Raw genomic sequence first — 10,657 nt, forward strand, 5'->3', positions numbered from 1 at the left:
AACTTATACAAGGATCGTCACACAACCCTTATGCGCATCATGGTGCTAAGTCTAGATTATCATGATTGTGCATCTGCAAAAATTTATAACTGTGAGTGCAATCTGTACCTAACAAGCAAGATAGATAAGATTTCAAATGCGCAAATAAGAAATTGCAACACAACTGCAGATTTCAAGAAGTGCAATTTCATCAAATTTAGTATTAGATAGTAGATACTGACAGTCTGACAGTTATATACCAATTTTCTTCTAAAAAATACCTCATGGTTTTGATGATTGTACTAACAAAGAAAAAGCAGGCATTATTAGATATGAAATCTGGAAATCTTTTCAGTTCTATTTTTGTAATGACAGGAAATATTGTGGTCACTTTTCTCATCCCTTTTAACATGATGTAGTGTAACAGAACATATCTGCAGATTCCACCAATTCCAATGGTTCTTTCCTTCCACTGTCCAAATTTCAGTGAAACGTCTCCACCTTCGGCACAACAGTGATTCTCAAAATTGACTACGCAGACCCCAAACATGATGCTCCTACTCTTTTCATAGAGACAAGGACATTAGCAACAAAGTAGTGGCTTTTCTCCGGGTGTTGGAGAAAGCATAGATGATCCTTCCATTTACAGTAGCAAGGACAATTGTACAACAAGACGATACCACTAGGGCAGGTTCCTTGAATCCTCAACATGACAGAAACAACCTTCTACTTTGAAGCCTCCTCTTTTGATCAGATTCAAATCATCACCCTTTCCAGCAGCAGCAGTAGTAACTAGCACTAGAATCACATTGTTCCGCAGTTCTTCTTGTTGTGTTTGCTGCTGGGTAGAAGAAGCTTTGGTGGGCTGCTGCTTGTCTTGGTTCTCATCGAAACAACCCAGCTGCGCGAAATCCTCGATCGACTTGACATGAACCTGCAAAGGAAAGACAATATTAATAAATCACAACTCTACTAGATTGTTAAGTTGGGTGGGATGTAAAAGCAAATCTTCTTCTAAGTGCAATATACTTAGTGCTGCTATATGAGTGTATAAATATTTGTTGCTATATAAATGTGAACAAAATTCGTGCTTGTATATGATATTCTGCCATGAAGAAAGAATAGATAGTGTGGGTCTGACCTTTTTAATTTCTGCAATTCTTGTATATGATATTCTTTGGTGTGTATTGCATTCTCATCGTGGTTTTGATCACAGAACAAGAAGGGAAAGGGCAACTGAAGTACCTACTGCAGCAGACAGAAGTATTTGCCCACTTTGCAGAAGGAAGCCAGGCTAAAGAGAAGAAGCCACGTGGAAGGTGATTCTTGGTTATGTTTTTTTTAAAGCAATCCTTGGTTATGTTAGTGCCACTATATAGTACTTTACTATGAACACCCATCTTGGATGACCAATAGAAATTGCAGCCACATGTGCACCGATCTAATTTGAAACATCAATGAAAACTGAAAAAAAATTACTCTCATAGCACTACTTCTATTTGCATTTCCCAAACATATGGTTCTGTCCATCCTCATTTCCTGTCTTCCCTAATAATCATCATTAAGTTATAGGTTTGCTGTGTGCCTGTGCTATTCCCTGTCAGTAATTGATTTCAGAAACTGGCAAGCTTTGATAATGTAAGAGTTACTTACTTGCTAATTAGCCAAGCAGGCATGTATTACTTACTTGCTAAGAACTTTGATACTATTTGGATCAAAGTTAAATGAGCACATAGATGACAAAAAAAAGTTCAGATTGTAAAATGTTCATTTTGCTGCTAGTGCCCATTTTGAGTAATTGCTTAGAGGGATGATCCTGTGTGAGCTGGTGGAGTGATTTGTTTTCTACATAAAGCTCTTTAGTCAGGCTGGTTTTCGTGAAATACACATGAAGCTTCACCAGCTCCTGTGGGTGTGGGATCCATGTGACATGTGACATTGCATCCATGTCCACCTGGGATAATGATTTTGCAGGTACCCCGAGAGGCCCTTGAGTTTGCCGGAATGTCGATTAACTTCCGTTCCGGCAAATTCGGGTACTCCATATGTCCTATTTTCAGTAAAGGTCATGCTAAAATTTTCCGTGAATTTTAGCATGACTTTGCTAAAAATAGGACATATGGGGTACTTGTGACTAATGCATGGGCCGGGGTATCTTAGTAGTTAATTAAGTAGGATCAAGTGCCCCGGCGTACTTGTGACTAATGCATGGCTTTTAGGGTGCCTCGGTGTCGATAAAAACCGAAATGATGAAAGGTTAGGCTTTTAGGGTGCCTTGGCGTCGAAAAACCCTCAATGATAAAAGCTTAGATTTTAGGATGCCTCGGTGTCGACAAACCCTAAATGATGAGACCATGATCTTGTTCCTTGACAATAACCAACTTTTTGACCAAACTTTGTTTCTATTTAGAGAGAAACATGGCCCACAACGATGAGGCCGGGGGTTCGGGCGGCAAGGCATTCTGGGAGCTGTCCCAGGAGATGGAGGAACAACCTCACTTGTATGAGGCCGCCGCCTTCCCCACCGATCCTGAGACCACGGATGGTGCCGCCGAGGATGACCACACTGATGCCACCACTGATGGTGTCGCCGAGGATGCCACCACTGATGATGGCGGCGCACGCACAGATGGCAGCCAACCGAAGAGGCAACGGAAGGACCGTCGCCCGATCGTGCTCCGCACCCTCAAGGAGGAAGTTACTGAAGTGGACTCCAACGGGAATCCAACGGTGCCCGAACGAATAGTCAAGGGGTACTCGCTTCAGCTCGGGTGCATTGTCCGGAGCACCGTCTCGATCAACACCGAGAACCTGAGGCATCCTAACCGAGGGAATTTGCGCAACCTCCTCTTCACGAAGCTGCACGAACGATACAAGTTCCCCGCTGAATTTGAAAACACAAGCCTCAAAGGGAATAAAGTGAACAATGCTGCCCTCACGAAGATGAGCAAGGCCCTGTCTACTTGGAAAAGCAATGTGAAGAGAATGATCGAGAAAGGTGAGAGTTATCAGAAGATCAAGGAGAAAAATCCTTCGATCACCGAAGATGACTACAACGACTTCAAGATCAATTGCTCGAGCACCGCAAGCTCCCAATCAAGTGAGTGGGGGAAACAAATGCGGGAGCTGAACATAGGGGAACACACACTCGGTCCAGGCGGTTACAGAGTGGCGGAGCCTATATGGGACAAGGAGGACGCGGACCGTGCCGAGCAAGGCCTACCGCCCCGCTTCGAGAAATACAGCGGTAACAAGTAGACTAGGAACTATGTCAGGGCCCGGTACAAGGAGGACCCGATAACAAAGGAGCTTACCACGGATCTGAAGACCAGGGCGCTTGAGCTTGTTCTGGTAAGGAATACACCCCCACGTAATTAGCTCCATATGGTTGCATTCTAATTAATGAAGCCAAATTTCTAAATGGTTCACATTCCTTCCGCAGGCGACTGAAAGCAGTAGCGCGGAGTCGACTAAGAGCAACCCTTGGGACACCACTCTAAATAGGGGGTTGAATGTAATGAAGAACAAGGATAAGCTCAGTAAGCCAACGTCAGCTGGTCGTGTGGCCGGCAAAGGCTTGTCGACAAAATGGGGGTCATACTATACCGCTGGTGTGCGGAAGGAGAAAAAGACCAGCTCGGAAAGCCAGGCGCGAGAGGTTCAAGAACTCAAGGCACAGGTGGCGCGGATTCCGGAGATTGTCCAAGAGCAAGTGGAACAACGACTCGGAGCGACGATCACCGCCCTTGTGCCTACCTTGATCTCGGGGTTGAGTGCGTGGATTGCGGGCGGCCAACAGGGGCCGCCCCCGATTCCTAGCTTCACGGCCAGCAACTCGCATAATGCGATGGCGGGGCCATTGGTGCCTCCGGCGGAGGCGGCATTGGTGTCTCCGATGCCGGCACGGGAGCTTAATGCACCCGGGTGTACACCGGCCGACACCTCTTCAGCAAGCGGCCCCTCCGTCAACTGCACGCCCGCCGTTGGCGGTGCCTCGACATTAGCCGAGCTCGACGCCATCATCACGGTAACTAATTAAGCCTCTCTCGGCCGAGGACTTCATCTCCTTGCCTTTGACTGGGCATCCCTGACGCCCTACATGTTTTCGCAGGGCGCCGCCGACGTTCCGTGCACTCTCCTCCACTTCGTGAACAACGAGTTGGTCGATGTCGCCAAGGGCAAAATCGTTCAACCGGGCAACCCCTTGTTCCACGGTACCCAGACGCCACCCAACTTGTTTAGGGTTCAACTGGTTCGGGTGCTGCCAGGCTGCGACGACTTGTTACCTCCGATTCGACGCGTCGGGGCCGACGATGAAGACGTGATGACCCTCAGCGCCTGCCTGAGCTGGCCCCTGCTTTGGCCGAAGAGCCAGATTCGTTTGAGGGCGGGGGACACCACCCCAAAGACAACACCGCCAGTCGTGCCGGCGCTAAGTCGGCCCCATGGCAAGACCGCCGTAACGGTGCCGGACATCCCTATGCCACTGGATCCAAACATGCATATGGCACAGGATCAGAACGACGACGACGACGACGATGATACATTTGGCAACATCGATCAGTACTTTGCCGAGCATGGGTACGATGGCGACTTCATGGGGCCTCCTTCTCAAGAACCAAACCCAACAAAAGACGTGTGCGATCTAGCCCGTACCGCGGAGAAGCCAAGTTGCAACAGGCGCCGTCTGGCGTTCAGCTCTCAGGAGACGCCTCCAGCTGCCGACTTCACCGAGCCTCAGATAGGCGAGGTGCGAAATATTATCAGCCCCAACACACTCAAGAAGGCGGTCTGTGAGCAGAACTCGGTCCCATTACAGGAGAAGAAGAAGGCACGCAAAAGAAAGACTAAGAAGGGTGCGAGCCAGCCGGCACCGAGTACGATCCGTGCTCAGGACGGGCCACCTTCACCGCAGGATATCTCGAGGAGGGTGCATGTGGCGGGTAGGGCAATGCTACCGACAAATATGCTCAATGCTGCAACCGGTGCTATGCGGAGTCTGCATGATAGTGTTCTTGCTTTGGAGAAGCGGCGTCTCAGGGATAAGGATGTCGCATACCCGGTTTTCGCGGCCAAGGTGCCAGAGGGCAAGGGCTTTGTGGATAACTCCATCGGGCGTACGATCGTTCTGCGTTTTGATGACATCCACGCTATGTTGAACCTTCATCCGCTGCACTACACCTTCGTTCGGCTATTTTCGCTGAGTATGGAGATGCGGATCATTCGCGACAAGACCCCGGACATCGTGATAGTCGACCCCTTCTACATGCGTGCCAAGATCTTGGGCAGCGCTGGGGACCGGCAAGTCGTGAGTTCTTACCTCGAAGGCGTCATTCTAGCAAACCAAGATAAGGATAACTTCCTCGTGCCTTACTTTCCCGAGTAAGTCCTCCCCTCAACCGGCCCGTAACATTTCGATCGTTTTTCTTTTAACATTCCGTGTTTTCTGCAGTGACACACGTTGCACGCTCATCCTCCTAAGCCCCAAATATTCCATGGCCACGTATTTCGACCCGGACCGTCAGTCGAACGTAGACTACACAAATGTCAAGAAGGTTCTTGATGATGTTCTCCCCGGCTACGCCCAATCTGGAGGCACCTTCACCAGGCCTATTCGTAAGTACGGCAAGCACGTGTTCTCCCACAATACGACGTTCTGCTGCGTCAAGCAGCCGCCTGGCAGTCAGAAGGGTGCCTACTACGCCATCCATCACATGCGGGCGATCGTACGGGACCATCATCAACTTCTGCTACCGAGTAAACTCAAAGATTGGGCCGCGAGCGTGTCGGCAATCCAGGACGCGGACCTCCGACAAGAATTCTTTCGCATCTAGTCGGAGTTTGCGGAAATCATCCATCAAGATGTCCTTCGTACCTCGGGGCAGTTCTACCTCAGAAATCAACCGTCCAACAGTGACATCGACACAATGCTACAAATGCAGGATGACAACGCCCGTTCTTTCATGACTCCCACGATAGACGGCGGCTTCATCCACGCTCCGGTCCCTTGAGTCGAGTTGTCTAGTTCTGAAACATCGATTGGCTCATGTTGTAATTAAACTTTAATGAACTTGTAGTATGTCTCTTTGGTTTCGAGAGTCGTTCAACTTAGATGTAATCGATGCTATTAATGTCTTGCTTTTCTCTTCCGATCGTTCTGTTGCATACTTATATATTGCTTATGTATTGTCTGTGAATTGGTACTAACGTTTCGTTTGGCTAGTGCATAGCGATGCCGACGTATGTCGTGTACAAGGGTAAGGTTCCCGGAGTCTACGATGACTGGGAGGAGTGTCGGAGACAGGTTCACCGATTCAGCGGTAACAGTTACAAAGGGTACACCATTAGGGCCGAGGCCGAATCTAGATACGCCCGCTATCTAGCGGGAGAGGGGAGAGAGCGTTGGAGGAACCGGATGAAGACGAGTTTCATCGTGATGATGCTCATCGTGATGACCGCAGCTCTCTTCTATGTGATGGTAGTTTAGATGATCGATATCGACTTGTAATGTGAAGACAGACTCGCTACTCGCGGTCTCGAGACTTGTAATATAATGTTCTATCTTTGTTCGGTCTTTTCAATTCGGAGACTAATATGATGAATTGTATTCGGAGACTAATATGATGAATTGTATTCAAAGACTAATCTTCTATTGTATTTGATGAATCTGTTGTTGATGTGTGCTGTCTATATTTTGTCAAACTATACATTTTGTAACCTGTGCAAAAAACAGAAAATAAAAAAATAAAAAAAACCTAATATTCATACTAATGGCGCATCACATGACAGTGCGCCATTAGTATGACAGTGCATACTAATGGCGCATCACTGGGCAGTGCGCCATTAGTATGCCGCGGTTACTAATGGCGCATCGAGAGGTGGTGCGCCATTAGTATGCCAAAGCACCTGGGTATACATGGCCCCTGAGAGGCATACTAATGGCGCACCCTGGCCTATACTAATGGCGCAGCCGAGGTGCGCCATTAGTATACCAGATACTAATGGCGCACCAGGTGGTGCGCCATTAGTAAAAATTACTAATGGCATGCTATTAATGGCGCACCACAGATGCGCCACTAATAGCCATACTAGGTGCGCCATTAGTAGGGGTTTTTCTAGTAGTGAGTCTCGCATCTCCAAAAGTTAATGGTGGCATGGGTTTTCGAGACTTGCAACTGTTTAACTTGGCTCTATTTGGGAAACATGGATGACGTTTTATTACCAATCCAGATTCCCTATGTGGTCGTGTTATGAAGGGACGTTATTTCCCTGATGGAGAGTTCATGGATGCCGCTGTTCCGCGCTCATCTTCAGCTGTGTGGAGAGCCATTGTGGCAGGCCGTGAAGCGCTAGAGGAAGGATTAGTGAAACGGGTGGGGACTGGTACTACCATCTCCATATGGGAAGACCGATGGATACCAGGGCTGTCATCTCTCCGGCCAACTGTCATAACTGGTGGGACTACTCTAGCATGGGTGAGTGATCTTATAGATGAAGAGAATTGGTCTTGGAAGATAGACTTGATTCGAGACGTGTTCATCCCCCCGGAAGCAGAAGCTATACTTAATATACCGCTGCGTCACGGAGGAGGCGATGATTTCCTTGCTTGGGCCCATGAAAGAAATGGCAACTACTCTGTCAAATCTGCGTACCGTGCTCTCGTGACTCGCAAAGAGCATGTAGCTCTAGAGGAAGGGACGGCTACAAGTACCTCACAGACTGATGGACAGATGTGGAAGCGATTATGAAAGCTCAAGGTTTTGCCAAAAGTGCGTGTATTCTGGTGGCGAGTTGTGCGGGAAATATTACCTGATGAATGCACTCTGAAGCGTAGACATATACAAGAAATTGGAAGATGCAAAGTGTGTTTGGCAATGGATGAGGATTTGATGCACGCTCTAGTGCATTGCCCCCATGCAAAAATGTTCTGGGAAGAAGCCTATGATTGGCTGGGTGTACGCCGGCCTCGGCTTCATCCCGATACGTGGGCGCGAGACATCTTGTCTGACCCACAGTTCACGGATATGCAAAGGTCTCAGATGATTTCTGTTATGTAGGCGATCTGGCATTCAAGAAACAGAATTACACATGATGGAGAGAAGCTGGACCCAGTAACGACTATTAGGCGGATCAAGGATGATCTGGCCGTGTTGGATATACCCCAAGCTGCGGCTGCTATACTACCAGGATACGGTTGGATTCCTCCGGATCCAGGTGTGATTAAGATTAATACAGATGCAGCAATGAGTTTGGTCTCGGCAAGGTGTGGTGCAGGAGGAGTTGCTCATTCTGACGAACGCTTGCTGGGTTATTGGAGTAAACCTCATCATGGGGTTACAGATCCGTTCATTGATGAAGCACTAGCGCTAAGAGATGGTGTTATTTTTGCAAGTTTGCGCGGTTTTTCACACGTGATCATGGAGACCGACTGCCTGGAGGTAGTGAACTTCTGGACATCTCGCCACAGTAATCGCTCTGCTGTGGCACCTTTACTTGTAGAAATTGAAGAGCTAGCGGCAATTTTTACTTCTTTTCGTATTCAACATGTAAGCAGGTCAGCCAACGTACCGGCCCATCTTTGTGCTAAGCATGCATGCTCACTGATGGTAACCGAGAGTTGGACTGACACTAGACCTTCGTTCCTGCTCACTAGCCTAATGGCTGATGATGGCAGGTTTTCTTCAGTTGAATAAAGCTCTCAAGTTTTGAACGCAAAAAAAAAACTACGCGGTAACGATGGCGGCGACGACTGGTCCGCGCGTGCGTTTTAGCCGCACACGACGCTGTCATGGTCATGGTGTGTGCCACGCAGCGCTACGCCAACGGCGTTCCAGTCAGGAGCAAAGACTCAAGACCTTGAGTCAATGGTCGTCGGCTGGATTCCCTCGTATTTACGTGGACTGTATTTTCTCTCGTATTGATAGTCCAGCTGCTCTCCTCTCTGTATACGTTCACTTCTGGCCTTTCGACGTGTCACGTGTGGTCTATACGGAGATAGCTACAGGGTGATGACACGTTCACTTACTTGGACCATTGCCAAGAATGGGTACGCGCTAGCCAATAAATCATCAAACGATGACTAGCTTTTCTTCTTGGGTCGTGCTACGCGTGGGCAGGCGGATAACTCTAACACGGGCAACGTTGCGCGTCCGTCGATGGATTAATTGAAAATATCCGCCGTCTCGTACGTCATGGATTGCAACAAGGTGATGTTGCACAGCTCGCTTGGCAATAGTTTCTTCATATGTGAAGCAGAGCGGGTGTGCGGCGTCTCTATATCGGGCCGCATCATGGCGGAGCTTCGAAGGAGTCCGTCTGCGGCATTCGGCTCGAGTGTGGTTAGGTTTGTCACGTCCGAATATGTATCCGTCGTCGCGCCTCGATGCACGTCCTCGTGATCCGTAGATCGATCTTGTGTGTCCTGCTCTACTATCCAAGGTCTGTCGGAGGTCGTACGTATGGCACCGGACTCTTCCGTCCCAATTTTGATGGGGTGGTAGGGCGGTCTGTTGTTCGGCCTAAGTTGCCGCTTTATCTCGACCGCGGGTTGGCCGTTCCGCCGCCCTGTCCCAACCACGTAGTGGTCGATCCGCATTGCGCGAGGAAGATATATGCTCCAGCGCCTCCTCATCGAATTGAGGTAGCAGTTTGTGTTTCGGGTAGCTCTTGTCTGGGCGGTTGAGGCCGTATTCCTCAGCTGTCAGGACGTCAGTCCATCTGTCGACGAGCAGGTCTTGTTCAGCTTGAAGCTGCTGTTGTTTCTTTTTCAGGCGTCTTGTAGTGGCTATAAGCTAAAGCTTGAAGCGCTCCTGCTCGAGAGGATCCTCAGGCACGATGATGTCTTCATTGCCAAGGCTTGTCTCCTCCTCGGGGGGTGGGCGGTAACTATCATCCTCCGGGTCATCTTCTATGGCCTTTTCGTCAGTGTTGTCTTGCCTGCTGTCGTGTTCCTGTTCGGATGTAGCCCCGGCGAGGTCTTCACTGTTTTCGGCGTCGCTCGGAGTACTATTTTCTCCGGTGCCGGTGTTGCCGTCCTTTGAGCGACGGGGCTTAGGGCGGTGTTTGGGCCGCCGGCGCTTGGACTATGTCTCGGAGGTTTTGTTCGCATCCGGCTCTTCTTTGTCGTCACCAGATCCTTTAGGTGTATCAACCATGTACACGTCGTATGAAGAGGTAGCCGTCCAACTTCCAGTGAATGGCGGGTCTTGGCCTTGCTCCTTGTCGGCATCATCGTCCATGCCGTCGATGTCTTTGGAGCCATAGTCAAGCACGTCGGTTAAGTCATCGACGGTGGCTATGAAGTGGGTGGCGGATGGGAAGAAAAATTCCTCATCATCCGTCTCTAGCTCGAACCGGACATAGTTCGGCTGGGAGTCCTTTTCCAAGGACAGATTTTTTAAAGATTTTAGCACGTCACCCGAAGGCGAGTGCTGGAAAACGTCAGCGGCGCTGAACTTGAAGATCGATAACCGATCTAGCTCGGTGTCCGCGGGCGTACACAGTCCGAAACTTATAGCCGCAGACGAGTCCGCAGTTCCATTAAAGCGAATATTGCGGGGCGTCGAGTCCATGTGCAGCTAAAGCGCCGCGGACTCTGAGGCCTCAGATGGCTCGATCTGCTTCGGCTCTAAGGTCGCCGCAGCCGCAGGAACCATCTCCTGAGTGTGATTCGATGACA

This window comes from Triticum dicoccoides, chromosome 3A (assembly GCF_002162155.2).
Source record: "Triticum dicoccoides isolate Atlit2015 ecotype Zavitan chromosome 3A, WEW_v2.0, whole genome shotgun sequence".
NCBI classification, from domain to species: domain Eukaryota; kingdom Viridiplantae; phylum Streptophyta; class Magnoliopsida; order Poales; family Poaceae; genus Triticum; species Triticum dicoccoides.